General features: G+C 36.4%; 1 pseudogene; it reads left to right on the top strand.

The window, feature by feature from the left end:
- LOC127446417 (P protein-like) overlaps positions 1–25,263 on the top strand; it is a 232,729-nt pseudogene that overhangs the window by 45,095 nt on the left and 162,371 nt on the right.

The raw sequence follows: 25,263 nt of genomic DNA, 5'->3' as shown, positions 1-25,263 counted from the left end.
AGCACTTCATGCTTCCCTCTGCTGACCAGCTTTTTAAAGATGCTGATTTCATTTTCCAGCAGGATTTGGCACCTGCCCACACTGCCAAAAGCACCAAAAGTTGGTTAAATGACCATGGTGTTGGTGTGCTTGACTGGCCAGCAAACTCACCAGACCTGAACCCCATAGAGAATCTATGGGGTATTGTCAAGAGGAAAATGAGAAACAAGAGACCAAAAAAATGCAGATGAGCTGAAGGCCACTGTCAAAGAAACCTGGGCTTCCATACCACCTCAGCAGTGCCACAAACTGATCACCTCCATGCCACGGTGAATTGAGGCAGTAATTAAAGCAAAAGGAGCCCCTACCAAGTATTGAGTACATATACAGTAAATGAACATACTTTCCAGAAGGCCAACAATTCACTAAAAATGTTTTTTTTTTTATTGGTCTTATGATGTATTCTAATTTTTTGAGATAGTGAATTGGTGGGTTTTTGTTAAATGTGAGCAAAATCATCACAATTAAAAGAACCAAAGACTTAAACTACTTCAGTCTGTGTGCATTGAATTTATTTAATACGCGAGTTTCACAATTTGAGTTGAATTACTGAAATAAATGAACTTTTCCACGACATTCTAATTTATTGAGATGCACCTGTATATGTACCATTTTTAAAGAAAACATGAGTGAGCAGGCAATACACATTTCTTTTATTTCTTATGGGATTCATATTCAACTGTAGGTTATAACAGAATGGCACAATCATAAAACAAAACATGGCAACAATGCAAAAAATGAAATGACCCCTGTTCAAAATTCTGCATACCCTTAGTTCTTAATACTGTGTATTGCCCCCTTTAGCATCAATGATAGCATGCAGTCTTTTGTAATAGTTGTCTATGAGGGCCCCAAATTCTTGCAGGTAGTATAGCTGCCCATTCGTCTTGGCAAAATGCATCCAGGTCATGCAAAGTCTTTGGTCGTGTTGCATGAACCACATGTTTGAGATCTCCCCAGAGTGGCTCGATGATATTAAGGTCAGGAGAATGTGATGGCCACTCCAGAACCTTCACCTTTTTCTGCTGTAACCACTGGAGGGTCAACTTGGCCTTGTGCTTAGGGTCATTGTTGTGCTGGAATGTCCAAGAGCGTCCCATGCGCAGCTTTCGTGCAGAAGAATGCAAACTGTCTGCCAGTATTTTCTGATAACATGCTGCATTCATCTTGCCATCAATTTTCACAAGATTCCCCATGCCTTTAGAGCTCACACCCCCCCAAAACATCAGTGAGCCACCACCATGCTTCACAGTGGGGATGGTATTCTTTTCACTATAGACCTTGTTGACCCCTCTCCAAACAAAGCTCTATTTTGGTCTCGTCACTCCAAATTACAGTGTGCCAGAAGCTGTGAGGCGTGTCAAGGTGTTGTCGGGCATATTGTAACCAGGCTTTTTTGTGCCATTGGTGCAGTAAAGGCTTCTTTCTGGCAACTCGACAGTGCATTTTTGTTCAAGTATCGTCGTTTTGTGCTTCTTGAAACAACCACACCGTCTTTTTCCAGAGCAGCCTGTATTTCTCCTGAGGTTACCTGTGGGTTTTTCTTTGTATCCCGAACAATTCTTCTGGCAGTTGTAGCTGAAATCTTTCTTGGTCTACCTGACCTTGGCTTGGTATCAAGAGATCCCCGAATTTTCCACTTCTTAATAAGTGATTGAACAGTACTGACTGGCATTTTCAAGGCTTTGTATATCTTTTTATATCCTTTTCCATCTTTATAAAGTTCCATTACCTTGTTACGCAGGTCTTTTGACAGTTCTTTTCTGCTCCCCATGGCTCAGTATCCAACCTGCTCAGTGCATCCACGTGAGAGCTAACAAACTCATTGACTATTTATACACAGGCACTAATTGCAATTTAAAAAGCGACAGGTGTGGGAAATTAACCTTTAATTGCCATTTAAACCTGTGTGTGTCACCTTGTGTGTCTGTAACAAGGCCAAACATTCAAGGGTATGTAAACTTTTGATCAGGGCCATTTGGGTGATTTCTATTATCATTATGATTTAAAAAGGAGCCAAACAACTGTGTGATGATAAATGGCTTCATATGATCACTATCCTTAAATAAAAGACAATTTCTGCCAGGGTATGCAAACTTTTGAGCACAACTGTATACTGTATATATACAGTATACAGTATATATATATATATATATATATATATATATATATATATATATATATATATATATATATACACGAGAGACGAGAGACGTTCCATGAGCACTGATGGTCTCACACCATCAGCACTCAGACGCTTCACTGTGTGTATCACTCCGCTTGTGTTCATGCCGTCCTAAACTAAAGTGTAAGAGCAGTGCATATGTGTTAAGAGCTACTGTAGGCTATGTGTCTCTTTTTACATCTATTTTTTTTACATTACATATGTTAGCCATCAGGTGGTGGCAAAAGATAATTTTTGTGTATAATATGAGCCAGTTGGTGACGTGAAGGGAATCCGTGTCAGTTACTGTTTACATACAACAGCTCTTCGTGATCGCTCGTATTACTACTACATTACTAAAGCTAGGAAATAGCTTTAAACAGCTTTAAATGAACAACTTCAACATTACTGCTCATCACAGCTGAGAGACACAACAGACTGATTAATTACACAACACAAGGCGCTTACCTCTTACCGGAGTTTCCACATTGGATACATACTGTTTCCACATTGGATACATACTGTGCAATGGCGGAGGACATTGCGGTTTCTATAGTGAATGACTCTAGCGCACCGGCTACCGCGAAATAGAGAGGAATACCCCCGCTTGGATGGCTATTTTACCACTGAGGAAGCTGATCTTCTCTCTCTCTCTCTCTCTCTCTCTCTCTCTCACACACACACACACACACACACACACACACACACACACACACACACACACATATATATATATATAGTGGCTATAAAAGTCTATACACCCCTGTTAAAATTGCAGGCTTTTGAAATGTACAAGATGAATCCAAGATAATTAATTTCAGATCTTTTTCTACCTTTAATGTGACAGGATAACCATCAAAATACAAGGAACAATCAACTAGAAACTTTAAGAAAAAAAGAAAAAGAAAATTAAAAACTTAAAATGACATGGTCATCAATTAAGTGATGCTGATAAACCCTGAATAATAATCAGCTGTTTCTGTTGGATTTTCTTGGCAGTCTTATTGGTTGCATCTTACTACTGAATCTATGGTCCACAAAGTGCTTACAAAGAAGTGTGGGGTCTCATTGTGAACAGGTACCAATCAGGAGAGGGGTACTGAAGAATTTCCAAAACATTAGATGTGCCATGAAACACCGTGAATGCCATCATCAACAAGTGGAAAAAATGGGGCACCATAGTGGCATTCCAAAGAACAGGGCGCCCATCAAAAATGTGATTTAAAAAAAAAAAAAAAAACGTATCAGGGAGGCTGCCAAGAGGCCTACAGCAACATTAAAGGAGCTGCAAGAATATCTGGCAAGTACTGGTCACTCGCTGCATGTGACAACAATATCCCGTATTCTTTATTTGTCTGGGCTATGGGGTAGAGTGGCATGATGGAAGCCATTACTCACAAATTTTGCCAAAACATATATTCAATCACCAAAAACCATGTAGCAAAAATGTTTTATGGTGTGATGAAACCAAGATAGACCTTTTTGGCCATAATTTTAAAAGGTATGTTTGGCACAAAAAAAAAAAAAAAAAAAAAAAAAAAAAAAAAAAGACCGCTCATCACCCAAACAACACAACATATCATGCTATGGGCCTGCTTCTCTTCAGCTGGTACTGGGGCACTAGTCAAGATAGAAGGAATCATGAATAGTGCCAAATACCAGTCCATTTTGGCACAAAACCTGCAGGCCTCCATTAGAAAGATGAAGAGAAATTTCCTATTTCAACATGATAATGACCCCAAACACAATTTTAAGTCAACAAAGGAATGGCTTTAGAAGAAGAAGATCATGGTTTTGGAATGGCCCAGTCAGTGCCCAGATGTAAATCCAGTCGAAAACTTGTGGAATGACTTGAAGAGGGCTGTGCACGGGAGATCCCCTTGCAATTTGATAGATCTGGAGCTTTTTGACAAATCAAGATAAGTTAAGCTAAGTTGATAGGCTCTTATTCAAAAAGACTGGCTGCTGTATTAAAAGCAAAAGGAGTGTGCACACTTATGCAGCCAGATTATTTTGTCTTTTATTTATTTTCCTAAAAAGTTTCCATTTGTTGTTCACTTCAGTTTGGTTGATTGCATTATCACATTGAAAGTGGAAAAAGATTTGACATGATTTATCTTGGATTCATCTTTTATCTTGGTCTTGGCGGACTTTATCTCAAAAACCTGCAATTTTAACAGGGGTGTGTAGACTTTTTATAGCCACTCTGTGTGTGTGTGTGTGTGTGTGTGTGTGTATATATATATATATATATATATATATATATATATATATATATATATATATATATATATTATTATTATTATTATTATTAAGTCTGGCTTTCCAGAATAAGATCACTTGTCACAATATACAATTAATGATATAATTTACAATAAACAGATTTAAAAAACAACATTGCTAAATGCAATAATGAAATAAAAGTACATAAGATAAATACATAAATAAATATATAAATAAATAATTCAAATAAAATAAAAAGGTTAGTTTTTAGCTGATATGTAAAAGTTGAAATTGAGGAAATTCTTGTTGTGAAGCCTCAATGTAAGTGAATTAAAAGATCTGCAAACCTTTTTTAATTTTATCTTCTCCCTGTAAAGCATACTTTTTTTAGAGTTTGTAAGAAAGCTCAGTTTTAATGTGGCTCCAGGGGGACATGAGGGCAGGTGGGATCTCCCTTTTTAATTACATTTATTTCTTCAGGAGGGACAATGTGCTTCACGTAGGACAGTTTAATTAGACCTTTGTGAGAACTCTAAATTGAGGCATTAGGGGCCCATGTCCCTACTTTTACCAAAACACTACATCAGTACCAATGCTTTCATCACTATGTATACACAGCTGTCAAGGTTTTCAGCAAATAATAATTCTTTTTTTAAAATCCAAGTATTTAATTAATTTTATGCTGACACAGTTGAAAGCTATTTGGTTCATTAAATGAAGCTTAACATTGTCTTTGTGTTTGTTTTTGAGTTGCCACAGTATGCAATAGACTGGCATGTCTTAAGGTCAATATTAGGTCAAAAATGGCAAAAAAAGAAACAACTTTCTCTAGAAACTCGTCAGTCAATCATTGTTTGAGGAATGAAGGCTATACAATGCTTGAAATTGCCAAAAAACTGAAGATTTCATACAAAGGTGTACACTACAGTCTTCAAAGACAAATTACAACTGGCTCTAACAAGGACAGAAAGAGATGTGGAAGGCCAGATGTACAACTAAACAAGAGGAACAAACTTTGGTGAATAAAAGTACCAATTTCTTTCCATAAGAGCGAAATCTGTACATTATTCCAAACTTTTGGCCACCAGTGTATGTATGTACTGTAATTATGTTGGTGGATGTGCCTTGTAATTACACATTAATCCTCTTACACATTACAACATACTGTATAGAATATTTATAATATGGATACTTATAGGAAACCATAATAAATAGTGTTACCTTTACTTTATATGTATGAATCGATTTCAGAAAGTGATTTTTTTCAGTGAAAATGAAATGGTTATCACAAGCATGGTTTCAAACTTAAACCAACACTAACAAAAATAAGTAAAACATTTTGTTGTTTTTTTTTTTGGCATTTTTTGGGGAAAAAAGATCATGTACATATGAATATTGTAAGTATTATTTTATTTATTTATTTATTTTTTCTCCCCTTTTCTCCCCAATTTGGAATGCTCAATTCCCAATGCTCTCTAAGTCCTCATGGTGGTGGAGGACAAATCTCAGTAGCCTCCATGTCTGAGACTGTCAATCCACGCACAACTCACCACACACCATGGGGAGTTTACCCCATGTGACTCTACCCTCCCTAGCAATCGAGCCAATTTGGTTGCTTAGGAGACTTGGCTGGAGTCACTCAGCATGCCCTGGATTTGAACTCATGACTCCAGGGGTGGTAGTCAGTGTCAATACTCGCTGAGCTACCCAGGCCCCGAATATTGTAATTATTTAGTAACACGTTATACATCAAAACACCATGGCATTACCATTTGATTCCACAGATGTACCATTTACAAATGTACACTGGTACACTGGCCATTTGGAAACATTAATAGAAAATACTCTCTACTGCTTGAACTGTCCTTTATGTACTCGGCGATCTAATACACAGGCATTTCAGAAGGCTTTAAAATGTTTTAGAAAAACAGAGTAGCTTTGCTGCCTGATTGGACAGACATGCTGAGTGCATTCTGTTCATTTTAATGATGAATACCTCACACATGATGTGGTGTGACATTCCATAAAAAGTTCAACATAACACATCTTTAAACAACTCTCAGTCTACATGTGTCTCCATGTTCAGCCATACTTTTAAAACATTTTAAATAACACTTCAAAACCTGTTCAGAACTGTGAAATTTGAAACAGTTTTGCAAAAATTTACTTTATGATGTGCAGTCACTATGTACATTGGAGTCCCAAAAGCCTGACACCACCAGTGAAAATGCTTCTCTTAACATTTTTCTAATTTATATGAATAGAATTCAATGTAAGCAAGGACTTGTACAAAGAGTTAACATTGTCAATGTCACAAATTTGCTAACATTTGATTAGTGACCTAGAAATATAGAGTCTTAAATATTCCTTATTCATTTTTCAAGCCTGATCTCATTAAAATTAAATGACTGTGGCAACATTGTTTCATAATAACGTATTACGAAAGTTCCAAGGTTAACTGTAGTGTTAAAAGAGAGTTAAGTGTATAGATGTCATAAGATAGCATTGTGTGAGGAACAGAGCAAAAAGTAAGCATTCATGAACTGAAAATAAGCCACTTTACTAATTTGTGTAAAAGTTAAGAAAATACATTGTTGTTGTAACGTGAGGAAGGAGGTCACGGGAGGCTGGATCTAAGTGCAGCGAAACATTCTTTAATACAATAAACAAAGTACAGGAGAACAGGTAAAACACAGCAACAAAGAAAACATCCACGGTGGGAAAACACAGGAAATACACGGGAGGTCAAAACACATAACAACTGACAAGGAATAAGCAAACAACAGAGCATTAAATAGACAAAGACTAATGAGTGAATGGAACACAGGTGAGTACAATGGGGAACAGCTGGAAGTAATCAGAACAGGGGATTATGGGAAGTGTAGTCCAGGTGGAACAGATGACAGAGGCAAAACACAGGGCAGACAACAGTGAATCGTAACAGTTGTTGTAGCTCCTCTAGTGTTTATTTCACCAGGAAACTGCCGCAAAACTTACGAGCCAGGTTAAACTCATTTTGCAATTTTTTAAATATATAATATACTTATGTGGTTTTATGAGAATAGGTTGCATTTTTCTCATACCCTTTTTTGTATTTAAAAAAAAAGCATTTAATCAAAATCCTAACTCTTTAGTTCAAGGTTTAAATTGGATTTTAAATCCCAGATTTCCACTGAGGTCTCAGACTTTTGGACCCCCTATATAATTTAGAGATTCTACAATGACATCTTAAGTGTGAAAACCTGAAAATCTATAAGTCCACCACCAGCCTGTTCATTTACAATTAAAATATTTCTGCTACTCATTTTTCAATAATCTCTAGAAAGCCAGAGAAATGATAAATGATACAGCATGTGCATGTGTGTATGTGCCAGAAAGCAGGGGCTGCGGCCCAAATTGTCCCTCATAATCACCTCCCTGTAGACTATTGAATCAAATGATGTACTGCAACACTGTACATAATGTACATGTTTATGTATGTATATGTAAGGAGGCATTTGAGGTATTAACATGGGCCTGCTCTTGCTATCTGCATTGCACAGCAGCTTGGTGATAATCCTTAGATCAGATTCAGAATCAGCACTCTGAAAAATACTTTGATTAAAAGGGCTCAGATGGTGAGTTTTTCATCAGCAGTTCTGATAGCTAAAACTAATTTGCCCCAAGAGAGGCCAAACCTGAAGCCTAAGATATACAATAATAAGATATGCATGCTTATAAATATTTATATGCATTAAATGAATCATGATTAATGCATTGTGAAAATCTTATTGCAGATATCTTGTAAACATATTAATTATGGTTGATAAATTATTCCTAAATTAGTCAAGAGTAGAATTTTCTCAAGTCGCAGAAACTCGGGGGCTTGGGGTATTAAACTAGAATTAAATCTCACACACTTTGACATTTTATTTAGTCGTAAACTGTTTTCTTACCACATAATTGAGAGTAATTGGTTAACAAAATAGTGAACGATTATTCTCACAAGCATGAAAGATTATTCTCACAAGCATGAAAGATTATTCTCACAAGCATGGCGTAGAATACAGAATACATCTGTACATCAGTGGATGATACAGGTGCATGATGTCACACAAACATGTCAGCACCCAGGGAGATGTACAAAGTAAGTTATTAACATTCGCTTGTATTAAATAATACCGATCAATGAGTCAAAGTTCCTACATAACATGATATTAAAGCTTGTTTAACAAACATTTGCAGTGACAGGTGTTAAAAACACAGTTAATTATTCTCAGGGGTGTTAAGTATTTGAGTAAAAATATTTGTACTTTACTCAAGTCCAATTTAAACAGAATATTTGTACTTCATTAAATTTCCAAAGAAAAAAATAGTACTTTTTACTCCTTACAAGTATATTTATACTTGAAAAGTACACATTACATTTTTCCAGATAATTTTCTTTCGTATTTCTGTACTGAAGCCGCCTTTTCCCTGCATCCGACAAATGACAGATGACAGACCACAGGTCAGTTATTTGAAACAGAGTGTCACATGGCGGCTGTGTGTAGTTCCGATCATCTGCAGAGGCAGAATTTCAGATCTAATTCGTTCAAAACTATGAGCTCGAAGTGATAAACACTGACGGTTTTTGTCCTAAAATTTATTCTAAACGCCTGCTACTTCTACAGATTGGACCGTTATGAAGTCTAAAATGATAATTCACATTGCATATATATATATATATATATATATATGCAGTGTGAATTATCAATAAACTTTTGACCGGTAGTGTGTATATATATATATATATATATACACACTACCGGTCAAAAGTTTATTATAATTTTTTTTCTTCACATTTTAGAATAATAGTAAAGTCATCAAAACTATAGAATAACATAAATGGAACTATGGGAATTATGTTGTAACTAAATAAAATCCAAAATAAATCAAAACTGTGTTATATTTTAACATCTTCAAAGTAGTCACCCTTTGCCTAGAATTTGCAGACATGTACTCTTGACATTTTCTCAACCAACTTCTTGAGGTATCACCCTGGGATGCTTTTTAAACAGTATTGAAGGAGTTCCCATCTATGTTGGGCACTTATTGGCTGCTTTTCTTTAATATTTGGTCCAAGTCATCAATTTCAAAAACTTTTTTTATTAAATTAAATTTTAGTTTTATAATGAAATAAATTAATATGGTGGCACAATTATATTTTTGTCTACAAAACTAATTTCAAACATTTAAGCATACGCCTTCAGATCAAAAGATTTTTAAGATCATGAGAAACATTTCAGTCAAGTGTTTCAAAACTTTTGACCGGTAGTGTATATAAACAAATGGCTTTTGTAATTAAATGTGTCATTAGTCATTTATTTCTTACACTTGCCTTCATATTTAAATCATATTGATAAATTTCCATTTGCTTAATTATTATTGTTGTTGTTAGGCAACTATTAATTATAATAAGAACTATAAACCCAGCAATGATAATGATAATAATAATAAAAATAATGGAATATGAGTAAATATTAATTATGAATTTAGCATTATTCATCTTTCTGCTTAACAGCAAGGTTTGGTAGCACCCTCAGAAAACAATTCACAAAACCAACAACATTACTAACTTTCTTCAAAGCTTCATTTGAATTTTTTATTTTATTTTTATCTTTCTCTATGTCTCAAGGGGCTGTGTGCTCTGACATCGCAATTTGTGAGTGCCTTCTCCCATGCAATGAACATTGCGTGACTGTGGCAACATTTTTGCAAAATAAAATTATGTGGTTCATTATACGTCTCAGGGCAGTTCCGAAGTGAAATGTCAACTTTGTGGCGCTAAAAGCAAGGGAAATTTTCTCCCGAACAGATAAGGCATTTAAGGTTAATATTCTATCAAGATTTAAATTAACAAAACCGACCTCCCTACACTAAACCTTAAACCTAAACCTATCCGATAATTACACATGCAACACTATCAGTTGAGCTACTGCACAATTTGTTCACACATAAACAAGCTTATAAATGTAGTTGGTTATGTAGTGCAAATGTTAAAATGAGTCATGCGCTATAATAAAAGTGTTTATATGTCATAAGATAGCATTATATGAGGAACAGGGTGAAAAGTAAGTGTTAATGAACTGATAATCTGACATTTTACTTGTGATTTGTGTGAAAGGGGATAAATGTTGTTGTTTTAGTTCCTTTAGTGTTCATTCCACCAAGAAATTACTGTGTTATGTACACATAAAAATCATTTTGAAAAACTGTAGTTATTGTTACAGGATTCTATGACCAGGCTGCGAATGCCACTGGGGAGAAATATTACAGTCGTTGGAGACAGTAAACAGGCGACTTAACAAACCAATTTAACAACATCCTCTCTCACACAATCTCCTCTCTTGATTTCATTCTAGCTAAGAACATTTATATATATTTTTTTACTTTTTTAATACTTAAATACAATTTAATGTGAATACTTTTTTTTACTTTCACTCAAGTATGTTTTTGGCTAGATACTTGGACATTTAATTGAGTAAAATTTTACTCAGTATCCATACTTTCACTTAAGTACATTTCGGAGTACTTTTTACACCCCTGATTATACTCTCTTTTGATTATCGTACACCTGTAGCACAAATGTGCCCTGGAATGTATCTACAGCAGGGACGCTGACAGAATAAACCTTTTTCCTAGTATTTTGAACAGGGAAAAATATATGAACATTGGGGGGAATGTTTATTTGAGAACTTGTTCACCACAACGGCCCCAGCATTCTTGGGGGGACAACGTGTGGTGCTTATGTTCACTGTGTTTTGTGTACACTTGTGCTTGATGAACGTCAAATTCTGTTATGCATGTCTTGAAACCTTTGGTCATGGAGACAGAGGCCGAATTCGATCAGGCAATTATAAAAAGCGTTCACTCTGAATGTATTTACAGCAGAGAACTCCAGATAAACCATCTTCCTTGCATATAATGGGAAGAATGTGTGAACATGTAGGGAATTGAGAGCAAGCAGGTTCGATAGAACAGCCCCAGCATTCTTTATGGGGGGACAACGTGTGGTGCTTATGTTCACGGTGTTTTGTGTACACTTGTGCTTGATGAACATCAAATTCTGTTATGCATGTCTCGAGACCCTTGGTCATGGAGACAGAGGCTGAATTTGGGAAGTGTTTTTTTTTTTTAATGTTTGCTCCCCAGCAAGCTTTGGAGGAAAACTGAACCATATTTTGGTTGTCGGACGTTCGAGACTTGTACAACGGCGAACTTATACTGATACTGACCGAAGGAGAGAAACAGAAATGAGGGAAAGTCCAAACGGAGCCGATATTAACTCAAAGGCATTCCTTAATTGGATGTGCTTAGTTGGACTGCAGAACCATTGTGTGTAGATCCAACCACTGGAAAATCTAGCAGAGATAGCAGAGCACATCTCAGAGTCGCCAGAACACCCGTGTGGTCCACAAATTTGCAAAATAAAAAATGAGTTAAAATACCTCGCATCTCCTGTTAGAATCCAGAAAGAATAGTGGCACAGATGAAGCACTCCGCGCATTGGTTCGCCATCACTCCGGTGGGGAATATTCTCTTATTCCAGCCTCCTCGTTCCAAGGCTGGGCTCACCGGTCCATGCATGATCCCCTCCGCCATGAGCAGTTCGCTTTGAATGGGGAAGGGAGAGAAAGATAGGCCCAGGCCACTCCTCCACTGCCTTATTCATGTGCATTCTCCCAGAATGACACAGAAAAAGACAATAGGGACAAGGGACAATTTGTTCCCTTCCAACAACAAATTCTCTCATACAGCGTTTTTTAATGGCGACGGCTCAAGACGTGCATGGTATCTCTTTCGCACGCATTGTTTGTCAGAAAATGGCCGCCGAGCTAGGCTTCAGACCATGTCAGTTGAGACTTGCCTTTCGCTCAGGGGTAGGGCAACAAACACGATGAAGAATTTGATGTCCGTTCGCACTCCAATCCTCTCAGACACAAAGCCGAAATCCCAAATGGATCCCGCACATGGAGCTCCAAATCTAGAGGCCATGGAACTGGAACAAGTGGGGATAAAGCCTCATGGTGAGAAATTGCGAGCCTCGAAATGCACCGCTGTCCCCGTTGGACCCTTGTAATATTTGGAAAAACCGAACTAAAATTGCTCTGAAATTTACACTGTATAAACAACGTCCTTATGTGTTCACCACTCAAAAGGGAGAATTAAGAATCCTTGCTTTGACGTGAGTCGCTAGAAACAAACATGGGATTAGACAAAATCGTGCACTGAAGAACAGACAATCTGAATCAATGGCGCGAAAGCGAGCACCTTTATGGAGCCCGTGACGTAGCTCCCCATCAGCCAATAAATTGGCGTGACTGTATAAGGGCTTCAGACCACGTGACACTCAGATGGTGTCCCATATCGTACATACACAGCTCAAGTTCCTATGAAAGGGAACACCTGCTAAGATAACAGGAGCATTGCAGATTTGTTTCCTTACACGTCAGCTTCCGAGCATCTGGCAATGGAATTCCTTTTTTGTCGCAGATAGGAGATATCAAGTAGAAATATCCTACATCTGACTTTAAATGGAATGCAGCATTATAATAGCCGCAACATCTACAAGCACTAATCATGACATTCAAAATAACCTATTCCATTGCCAGATCGCCATTTATATCACACATGAACAAAATGGAAACTCCTGCCCAAAAACTTTTTTTTTTCTGCATTAGACACTTACATAACAAAAGCTATTTCTAAAAGTGGTAGGGATAAAATGACATGTCCCACCCATCCCTTAGCTTACAAGGTACTTTCTTATGCATAGCAACAGCACAATATATATATCCATGTTGCTGAATAATTCTGCTCCAAAAGGAGTGTTCAACAATTTAGACTTGCAATCACAACATTGCACCAAGTGTTCTTCTCACCCTTAGGGGAGTTGTTGGAGTGACACAGATTGCTTGCTCCATTGGGTCTGGAGTTATTAGTAATAGCCTGCATGTTTTGTTGTCCTCCTCCCCGTCTCTTTTCCACTTCTAGCTGATTACACAGGCATGTAATGATTTCTCCATCTTGCCACATGACACTGAAAGAGGAGCATTAGACAGAGAGAGTTTAATTCAGGTGTCCAGGTCAAGTGTTCTCGTCAGGAAAACAGATTATGAGGATGTTGATATCTGACCTTACACAAATGGGGCGCTTAAACTGCAAATGTTCTCGTGCTAAAAAAAAGTTTGACAGTGCCATAAACAGAATGCAAGTGTCTCGTGAAAATTCTTTTTAACTTGACACTGTTTAAAAATCATGGTGCTCTTGCGCCAGATGCTGAAAAAACAGACATCAACAATGTTCGTCTAGCATATTTCTACATAGAAAAACATTTGAACAACAGCGTGTACTGACGCAAAAACACGTTCGGTGAGGGTGCAGAAACCATAGGGGAGCCACACAAAGCCTTAGAAATTTTTTTGGAGTTCTGGCAAACTAGCCGCAAACTTGCAACAAATTTGCCACTCATTATTTTCACATGCAAATGAGCTTGTGATTCACCGTAGATGTTTGCCAGAAGTTTGCAGCTCTTCACCAGTATTGGTGAACCTGCAGCAAACCTTTGGCAACAAGTTGCAGCAAATTTGCCATGAACTCTCTATTTTTGTAAGGGGGATGCTGAATCAAACCCAAGGGGGGCTGTAGGACGGCAGAATGTTCAAGGGGGTGCCAATGTTGTTATTGGCCATTGAAGCCATATCTAATAACCAGAATATCATACAGACATTTTTTAAAAATTTTTTTAGTTAACCATCCTAGAAAACACCTATCAATGTCCTAGCAACCACATAGCAACATGGTTACTAAAAACCACTTTGAACAGTACATTGTGGTTTAGTGTTTTTACCTACCACCCACCAAATTCATCTAAAGCCTAATGAAATATTGGCCTACTGTATTTCAACTTTGACTTATTAATCAACTGAAAGACTTTTGGACATGGGAGAAGTAATGTTTTGCTTTACTAATATTTCTGTTGTTTTAGATCGTTCACCGAACTCTGGCTGCCATGTTAGGTTCCTTGGCCGCTCTGGCAGTGCTTGCTTTCACTGGAGATGTAAGTTTTGATTTCAAAGAACTGTTTATTTTAGTCTGATAAAGATTGATTTTTACAAGAGTTGGACTGTAAGACTTCATTAATTTTCGAGAAGTGTTGTAACAGTCATTAGCTTTTATTAGCTTAAAGTCTGAGAGCACAGCAACATTCTGTCATGTGCTGAAGGTTGCATTAATAATATAGTGGCAGAATCTTATTCAAATTACAGAGCATGAGCTTCAGAATATTTTATTTGAAGATATAAAAAACACCTACATTTACACAATTAAGCAAATCAGACAGGGCCATTTCACAGAAATGGGATAGCAGCGGTAATTGCACTGATTTACTCTAATGTGCAGCTTAAGACTGTGAATAATTTAAATCTCGACTCTCTCTCTGTGGCTCTGCGTATTAGTTATTGTATTCCAGAGATAGAGATAAGTACATTATTTGAGCGTAGGTGAAATTACTCAGTGCACTTCTGTCCATTTGATAGATAGGGAGGCCTTTATAAAGACCCAGATCTCTTTTGCCTCAAGTGTCTGTTTTTTCTGAATAAAATACATTAACTTTGAACTTGGTTTGTCAGTAAATAGTCCAATACACAGAATATATCCACATATGTTGAATAATAGGCCAACTTGGTATTGTGATGGATGCAGTTATTATAACAATTCAGAGAAATCACTTAAGGTTGGGATGCCAAATTGCTGCTCTGTATCTGTGGACCACTGTGAACATCTCATTGTCTCTTTGTCCCTTTTTTCACAGAGGCCGAGTCTAATGACTGTTGTGGAATGGATTGACTATGAAACACTTGCCGTGCTGTTTGGAATGGTAAGTATAATGCTAACAGGTTTGAACTCAATAGGAGTTTTCTAGCAGCTCTTTTTTGAATGAAGATCGCAACCATCAAACTGAATGATACATTCAGTTGACATTCACAGAATTATAATTATACATATAATAAATATGTAAAAATGTAAAAAGTTTTTCCAAACCCTTAACCCTATATCTTAAACTTCAGTGTGTAACTTTATAATAACATATTACATCATAGTAAATAGTAACACACTTTGTCTACAGTGTTGAGTCTCCTGCTCTCCAGTACCAATATGTCTTAAAGGGATAGTTCTCCCAAAAATGAAAATTCTCTCATCATTTACTCACCCTCATGCCATCCTAGATGTGTATGACATTCTTTCTTCTGCAGAAAAGATTTTTAGAAGAATATTTCAGCTCTGTAGGTCCATACAATACAAGTGAATGGTGACCAGACCTTTCAAGCTCCAAAAAAATCTCATTAAGGCAGCACAAAAGTAATCCATATGAATCCAGTGGTTTAATATATGTCTTCTGAAGCAATGCAATCATTTTAAGTGAGAAAAAGGGCCTGTATTCACAAATATTTTTATCTTACCACTAGGAGTTCTCCAAAGAGTTCCTAACTAGGAGTTTTTGCTTAAAACCTATTCACAAAACTGCTAAGAGCAAGTTTTACAAAGGAAATCTTAGGATAAGAGTAAGGCACCAATACATCACTACATGCGCATACATATACATACATACATACATATACACCAATCACTACATGCACTCCGAATGGTGCCAAAAACAAAAAACATCCAGTGAGCGGCAGTTCTATGAATGGAAATGCCTTGTTGATGAGAGAGGTCAACAGAGAATGGCCAGACTGGTTCGAACTGACAAAGTCTACAGTAACTCAGATAACCGCTCTGTACAATTGTGGTGAGAAGAATAGAGGGCATTTATAGTTAATAGATTATTCTGCTGATGGATGACAGAAATTCATCCACACTACACGGTTTCATTTTGATGTGGCCAGGGAGCACAGAGTTGTCAAAATATTTATCTCCAGTGTATTTGAGTTGTTTCACCATTGCGATTCAGGCGATACCTTTTTTTAAAGGTCGATGTCAACATTATAATATTTATAATATTCTAATATAATATTATTAAAATACATTGACTCAATTGTGATTCAGGCTATACCTTTTTAAACTGTCAATTTCATAATTGGCTAATATTCTAATATAATGATTTTAATGTGGATTGACGACAGCAGCTGTGCTTCGGATAATTTGTGAGTCACTCTTAAGGATTTAGAAGTCCTCAGGAGGACTTTTATGCTGCCTTTATGTGATTTCTAGATCTTGAAAGGCTTGTTCACCATTCACTTGCATTGTATGGACCTACAGAGCTGAAATATTCTTAAAAAAATCTTCGTTTGTGTTCTGCAGAAGAAAGAATGTCATAGACATCTTGGATGGTATGAGAGTAAATGTTGAGAAAATTTTCATTTTTGGATGAACTATCCCTTTTACTTGCTTCTCTCAGTACCTCAAATCTGTATGGCATAGTTTTCTGAGGCACTATAGGAGTAAGGTCCCCTTTCTCCTTTTTAATAAATTATATTAGTCCTTACTTTATATGGTAATGCAAATAAACATAAAAACACAGCCTCTCTAATATTATTGCCAAAAGTGCCACCCTTTTTGAGATCTCTGTTTGTTCAGTGGCTGTCTCCATGGAAACAAATACGTTCAATCAGCATTCATACTGAACACTACATGAAGGAATATTTGAGGAAAAGCATAAAAGAAAATCAGAGGCTGATGAAAGAAAATTAATCACAGCATCTGTCAATTTAGAGACTTACTATGAAAGAGACCGGGACCCATTTTGCATTAGAAACGTTAGCTTTAATAAACTCAGAAATATTGATGTTTCACTTTATTGATTTTCTACAGTATATTTCAAAGATGTCTGTTCCTGCATCTAAAGCAACAAAATGACAGATGAATATATGTGGCTTCAAATTGAGTGTGAGACCCTGTGGTATTTGAGCCATACTGTAATGTAATTTCATAGCAACATGTCACAGTGAAGTACTAAAAATAGAAATCATGAAATGCTCAAATCTCATAGTCTCTGTTTACTTCCTGTTTCAGATTATACTGGTGGCAATATTCTCTGAGACCGGTTTCTTTGATTACTGTGCAGTGAAGGTGAGTTTTCTGAGTCATTATGTGAAACATGCATGTTTGTGATTTGTTTTGCAAGTTTGCAAGACACAATGTCTTGGTTTCTTTCCCACCCTAAATATAATATTATGTACTTAAACATTTATATACAGTGGCCCCAAAATATTTTGACACTTTTGGACACTTACAAGCTAAACTTAGAAAGTGGCATATGCAAACAAATTATGCTAGAGCTTTTCTTAGAGGCAGAACTAACTCCAGTTTTGCAATAACCAAAAATCAAGGTGAGTTTTATTGAATGTATGAAGTCAGTTACCCTCAAGTTCACACAGGTGTCCTACTATAGATGTAGTTCATAATATCAATGATGGATATGTTTCAAAAAGTTCAAGTCTGACAAGCTGAAAGTGTCCTAATACTTTTTGTCTTAATTTTGAATTACATTTTGAACAGTGTATTGTGAAATGTTTTGCTTGTAAAGTGCATCTATCTTTCTTTTAAATAAATGCTGCTTGGTTTTTATTTTGTTATATAATATAAAGACATTCATACATTTTTAGGTGTGGCTTAAGTGTTCAAATACTGTTTGGGGCTACTGTGCATTATATGCTTACAGATAAAAATAACATTAAGTCACCAATCAATAGGTGCTGAGAGTTCTTTCTATTATTGATGCAGTCAGATATTCTTTAATTTCACATTATTAATGTTCCTGGTTTTGATTTTTGTCTATGTAAACCCACATTGGTACTTAACCCAGTAAGGGTCATAGAGCTGTCATGATTGCTGCCCTAAAAAAACCTCCCTATTATTCATTCACAAGTAAGTGATGAGAACCCCTCAAATGTTTTATGTATGAAATTTATGGGTAAATATCAAACCCCACAAAAAAGAATTAGGTGGAACAAATCTTTGTGAAATGATGCAAACGTATATAAATCATGAAGGAAATAGGTTAGACGTAATGAAAGTCTAAAAATAAATCTTGCAATGAATATCCCAACCCTTATTTTCCCGGATTTTGTGGCCTGTTTTAATAGCCCTGTAAGAACATTATGTATGTGCTCTGGATGTTATGAGGGCATGTGCCTATGTCTGCCATGTACGCACTTTCGGCATGTTAAGGAGAATATTCAGGTGTCTGGATCACAGTGATGCTGCACAATTCCGGCAGAGTGTGTCACATTATGGTGTTTATTTGCATTCTTCACTATATTGTGGTCAGAATCGGCCCACAAAAGATCTAAAATGAGTGTCCAAATTGCATTCAGCAACAATTTTGTGGCCATGTTCGCCCATGTGAATGGGGCGATAAACCAGTGCAGATATATCGTAATGTATGGAACAATTACAATCAGTTTATGTGTAATGTCTAAATTTCCCTTAATGTCGACAGAGAGAGTTACTGTTGCGCAAAAACATGTTCAAAACAATGCAAGGAAAGCAAGAAAATAAATAAAAATAAATAAAAAATCTACTAAAAAAGCAGGGTCACTTGGCACGTCATGTCCCGCACAATAGAGGGGGTAGAGCATTTGTTTGGTACAGGGGCCACATCGGGCTTCAAAGGAATAATTCACACAAAAATGAAAATTCTCTCATCATTTAGTCACCCTTATGGATGTGTATGACTTCCTTTCTTCAGCAGAGCACAAATTAAGATTTTTAGAAGAATATTTCAGAAAGTCATAGACATCTGGGATGGCATGAGGGTGAGTAAATGATAAGAGAATTTTCATTTTTGATTGAACTATTTCTTTAAGTAGCACATGGGGGGCCACATTGCCCTCCTTTTGAGATGCAATGTTCCACTTTGATTTAGTTCTTGTATCTTTTAAGCCCAGCAATTGTTTTGTTCTCATTCTAATGCATGATGCACAATTTTCTGAAGTTTGTGAATGGTGGAATGTTCTACCTGAAGTATTGCTCTACAAAAGTTGATTCGTTTCTATCAGGCATTAGAAAAAACTTGATAAAGGCTAAGCATAATTATAAATTATTTTATCATCTCTACTTTCCTGGTAAGTTATTATACAAATTAACACACTCCCTACATCAGGGGTCGGTATTATAAAAAAAGTAACAATATTATTGAAAATATTTTTAAAGCTACTCAAGTTATTCAGCCAAAAGTAGTGAGTGGTTTTCTTGTTTTCTTGTTATTGTTGTTTGATTAATAGCCTTTTTATGACATATCCTACTAGACAGTGCTCTTATTCGGTTACGTGCACATTTCAAGTCCAACATTTTGATGCAAATACGCTTTTTGTCCCACTGTTTATGTTCACTTTAGACCAAACCGACTGCGTTTACATTAAACCCTCACCAAGACGGGCATTGCCGGAATTATGAAGTGTATTTGATCGTTTAGTCGCGTACCGCATTAGCGCACTTGGAGCACACGCGCATGTAAAGCGCACAAACATTAGCTGCCTGCCAATCAAACAGCACGCAGCTACAGACTTGAGGAAATAATAGGTCAATCTTTTATATTTTATCTAGATCAACCAACCAGTGGTTGTCTTGCTATCACGGTCGATGTAATGAACACTCCTGGTCTAGATGCAGAACATAGGCTAAGTGTAGAAAATTACTCAAATGTTTATCATCATATCTTTCCCTCTCTCTCTCTCTCTCTCTCTCTCTCTCTCTCTCTCTCTCTCTTTTTTCAGATAAACATCAAGATTGTTTTATAGCCCATTGCCTTAATTTTTCACATCAACCCAATAATCTCAGTGTTAGACAGCTAAATTACAGGCTACGTTATAGACACAGAATCTAGTAAGCAAAAATATGAAATTTACCTCGATGTGTTTCTTAAAATTAGAGGCAGGATTAATGATGATATCTGGCTTGAGCAAGTTAAACTCACATGACACGATCAACCAATTGGCCTTTTTCACTGCGAAAAGCCCTTTCAGGTGCGACCGTGATGTTCAGGTGTTGAACTGTGTTTGAGGCATCCTCTACATCCATAACAGTTGGTACCGATCTGCAGCTGCCATTCAAGTTTTTTAGGTGTGATTTGATTTGACAGGAGTCACAGGACTCTCCCTAGCCAATAATGTTGATGGATAAAAATAAAATCAGGACAAGGAATTAGTAAACACAGACGGTGGGAAAATAATGCATTAAAAGTACAGTTACAGCACTTAAAATGTACTCAAGTAAAAGTATACCATTTTAAAACTACTTAAACAAGTACAATTCCTGGGAAAAACTACTTAATTACAGAAATGTGAGTATTTGTAATTTGTTACTTTACACCCCTGGTCAGGGGTAAATACCCATGTCCCTGGATGAGGTATGTGTGGAATACTACTTGCATGCATACCTAAAGAACATACTGTTTTACCTGCCGAGAAGTGCATTCTTTATCATATACAGTACATCCTCTGACAATATGCGATTTCAGATGCAGGGAATATTCATGTGTAAATACATATAAATGTAATATATGCATTCTTATTAAAAAATGTGTTATTTATTTAATCAATATATTTCTCCAGACTTAGTAGTTTAAAAGAATGTTGCTGTTTAATGTAAAAAATAAATGTTATTTGGTTATTTTATAAAATGTGTCTTAACCGTTATTTGACATATTGTTATGAAAATGATGTAATGGTCACATCTCGTGCGCTTTGCACTCGTGAACAACCCATAGAAAGCACACCTGAGGTGAATTAGGCTTAATTAAAATGGCAGTATCTCAAACCTCTTTTGTTTATTTAATTTTAGTGTTTGTTTTAGCCACACTACGTCAATGCTCTGATGGTTCGCAATGACTGCTGGGCAGATTTCCCTCTCCACTTCCTGTAAAGTGATGTATCTATGTACACTTATTCCCTATTCCATTTGGAGTGCCCTTCCAACTGAACATGTACGCTCCCTTCGGATTGGATCTAACTTAAGATGGCTGAATACCATGTGAAGTCCACATCGCAGACCACTATCGGTCAATTGGATCGCACCTGTTGTTGCTTCATTTTTAGTGTATTCCCCCCTCTAGATTTAGCAGTGTTGTAGTACTCGAGACCAGACTCGTCTCGAGTCCAAGTCCAAGACCATATCTTCATGGTCTTGGTCTTGTTGTGGATCGTAAGCAATTTGACTCGGTCTTGACTCGTACTCGAACAAGTGTGGACTCGAACAAGTGTGTACCCCGAGTCCAGTCGAGTATCTTTAAAAAAAAATATACAGTGAAAGCTTTGATTTATCTGACATACATTTTTGACTGACAATATCAGAGATCTTGACGTTTGTCCTGCATTTCAATCTGCTGCGTAGAATCAGAACTAGTGATGCCCGGTTCACAAATAAATCATTCTATTTTTTCTTTTCAGCGAATTGGCCAAACAGGTTAGCAAAAAGGTCTGAATTGTTTGGCTATTCAGTCCTATAAGTTCGGACTGCTATCTCTCTAAATAATTTGCAGCAGCTTCTCACTTATTAAAACAGCATATGGATATTTTAGAAAACAGAAAACAAACTAATCGTTGGATGAAGTGGATATTTACCTACAGTCAACAAAAGACTGCTTTTTTGAGAGGTAACTTTGAGAAACTTCCACTGGTGCTGTGACTTGTTAATAAAGGGCTGTTCACACCAAATGCGGTGTTGCTTCCACCCATGCTGTTTTTCAGTTCTTTTTCTATGTAAACATGCTAAACGGATGTCTTTGACCCTTGCATTACGTATCGCTATGTTTTTGGCGTCTTGTGCAGTAGCACCCCAATTTTTTTAAGTTCTTTTGTTAAGTTAAAAAGAACATCAACAGTTAAAAACATGTCTCGAGACACTTGTGTTATACTCTTTTCCCTGATAGCACATGTACAACACCCAGACATCTATTTGATGAGTGTGTTTACATCTGGAAGATGTCTATTTTACATTGTTTGCTCTTCTGCAATACATCTATAAGACGTATGTCAGTAAGTATGTCTCGGATGTCAATAAGACATTTTGCAAATGTCTTTGAGACGTTTATGATGTATAATGATTGTAAATCTGATCTTTTTAAGATGTTTAGCATATGTTAGATGCTTTCCAGATGAAAAGATCTAAAGCAGACATCTCAGAGACGTACGTGTGCTATCTGGGTTCATTGCACTGCGTTGGTCTGAACGGCCTCTAGTCTTTTAGAAATACTTCAGCCATTAGTTACATGAATGCTACACATACTGAAGAAAATGTAAAAATACTTCTCTCAGTGTCATCAGAATTGAATGGTTTCTGAAAAAAAAAATATGCACCTGTTTCTGTGCATATCCCAAGATTAAATCTTGCAGACAAAAAAGTAAGCAGAAATGCTTGACTTACAATGAATTAAATATAGTAGTGCAATTGAGGAAATTGTTAACAAATTTAATGTAAATGTTTATATTCACTTTCTGCATAAACATTATCATATTTAATAAATTATTGTTTGGTTTTTAGGCCCATTTTAGTTATAGTACAGTAATACTGTATTTTGTAAAGCAGAAATGTTTACTTGAATGGAATACAAAATTGTAGTATACAGAAGCTGGTAGTTTGTATCGCCATGCTGAGCCACATAGGCACTTTGAACCTTTATTTAAATTTTTCACCAACATTTTATTTTTATTTATTTTTTTGTTATTAACTATTTTATTGGTTCCATATAACATATATATAAAAAAAATAAACAACAAAAATAACTGAATATTTGGAATCACATTATATAATTTACAACCCTTCCCCCCGAACTTTAACCCCCACCCAACACAAACAGATACCCAATTGATCAAATGCCAATTGACAAAGGCACACAAACAGACAATAAAACAGTAGAAAATATTTAGAAATATATACAGTATATATATATATATATATATATATATATATATATATATATATATATATATATATATATATATATAAAACATAAAAAGTATACTTTCAAAAACAAAAGGGCTACAACACACACATTTAAAACAACATGTCTCCCTCCGCTGCCCCTCCCAGAGAGCCTTCTAAAAATGCTAAATAGCTGTCCCATTTCTTATTGAATTAATCCATTTTGCCTAGCCTTCTATGTAACAATTTTTCAAATGTTGCTACCCTGCCCACCTCCGCATACCACTCACGAAACAAGGGCGCTCCAGCCGACTTCCATCCTCTAAGGATAACCTGTCTGCCTATCATAACATTGGCCAGAATCCAGTTCTTCATGTACTTATCCCCTACATCAATGACTGCCCCATCACCTAAAATACAGAGTCTGGGGCAAAATGAGATTTGAGTACCTAATACGTCACCCATAAAACTCTGGACCCTCAACCAGAATTCTTGTATCTTAACACACCACCAAAAAACATGGGTTGTGTCCCCATCTTCTGATTGGCATTGCCAGCAGGTGGGTATGTCTTTAAGACCTAGCCTATACAATCTAGAGGGGGTCCAATAGAATCTATGTAAAATCTTAAATTGCATAAGGCGCATCCTTGCATCTCTAGATGTAGACTTGATGTTTTTTAGAATCCTAGCCCACACTCCATCCTCCAATACCAAGTTTAGATCTTTCTCCCATAATCTCTTGAGCGAAGTGGAAGCTCTGTCCCCCAGACTCTGAATTAGCAGGGAGTAATACACTGATGCCTCATGGCCTTTTCCAATCACAGTAATCACCACTTCCAAAGTATCTGCCGCTTTAGGGGGGTGTATACTACCCCCAAAAATAGTACAGAGCAGATGGTGCAGTTGTAAATACCTAAAGAACTGAGATCTGGGAATTCTAAAATCAGGGTTGGGAGGGTTACTTTTGAAATGTATTCCATTTGTAGGGCTTTACTGGTTGTTTAGATCAGTGTTACTATCAGAAATAATTAATAATTATTTCTTTAGTTATTAATTAAAATGTAAATTAATTAATTTAATCTAACTCATTAAAACCTCATATGGGGCTCCAGTAAATGTAGTCCACTATGTTTAGGAGCGGGTTTGGTTATTAGCAATAATTAATAATTATCAAAGATAATTATTAATTATTAAAATCAATAGAACATTGATGAGAATCAGTGCTAGCTTTTCTAATCCTTTAAATCAACAATTATCAAAGATAATCGTTAACTGTTAACATCGATGAAACATTAATTCAAATTAACTCTAGCTTATTGATCATTCAAATTCAACAATCATCAAAGATAATTATCAATGATCAAAAATCAATAGAATATTAATAAGGATTAACATTGATGAGGCACCATCCTGGAATCAGGGACTAATAACCAGATAGTATAACAGTCTCAATATTAGATTGTTTTCTTATGAAAATCGACATCCGAAAAATATCGATTTTCGGGAAAAAAACAATGAATGAAGGCTTGAATCTGAGCACTGACATCCCGTCAGCATGACACAGGTGTATGCAAAACAAACCAAAACACTTCTCTTTGTAATATAACAAAGTTTATTTATGCAGTAATATCAATTAATAATTAATACAATGCAGTCAATAAACTTCCGACTTACAACTACAAACTAAACAGTGATATGATTAGATATGGAAATCAAAATAATCCTATAACACATGAGGGTGTGTGTGTGTGAGATCGAGTGTGTGTGTGTGTGTAAAGAGGGACGTGCACAAAATGGCGGACTTGACTCTCGTGGAGAGTATGTCACGCGAGACTTCCGGCCAGAGAATATGGCCGCGATTGTGGGCGAAGAGAAACCAGTCAATGGCGTCTACCAGTTACCGCGTGTATCCGCTTGTACGATAGCTTAGGGACAAAGCTGAGCTTTATCAC

This window comes from Myxocyprinus asiaticus, chromosome 9, assembly GCF_019703515.2.
Source record: "Myxocyprinus asiaticus isolate MX2 ecotype Aquarium Trade chromosome 9, UBuf_Myxa_2, whole genome shotgun sequence".
NCBI classification, from domain to species: Eukaryota; Metazoa; Chordata; class Actinopteri; order Cypriniformes; family Catostomidae; genus Myxocyprinus; species Myxocyprinus asiaticus.
This window is presented reverse-complemented; position numbering and strand designations above follow the sequence as displayed.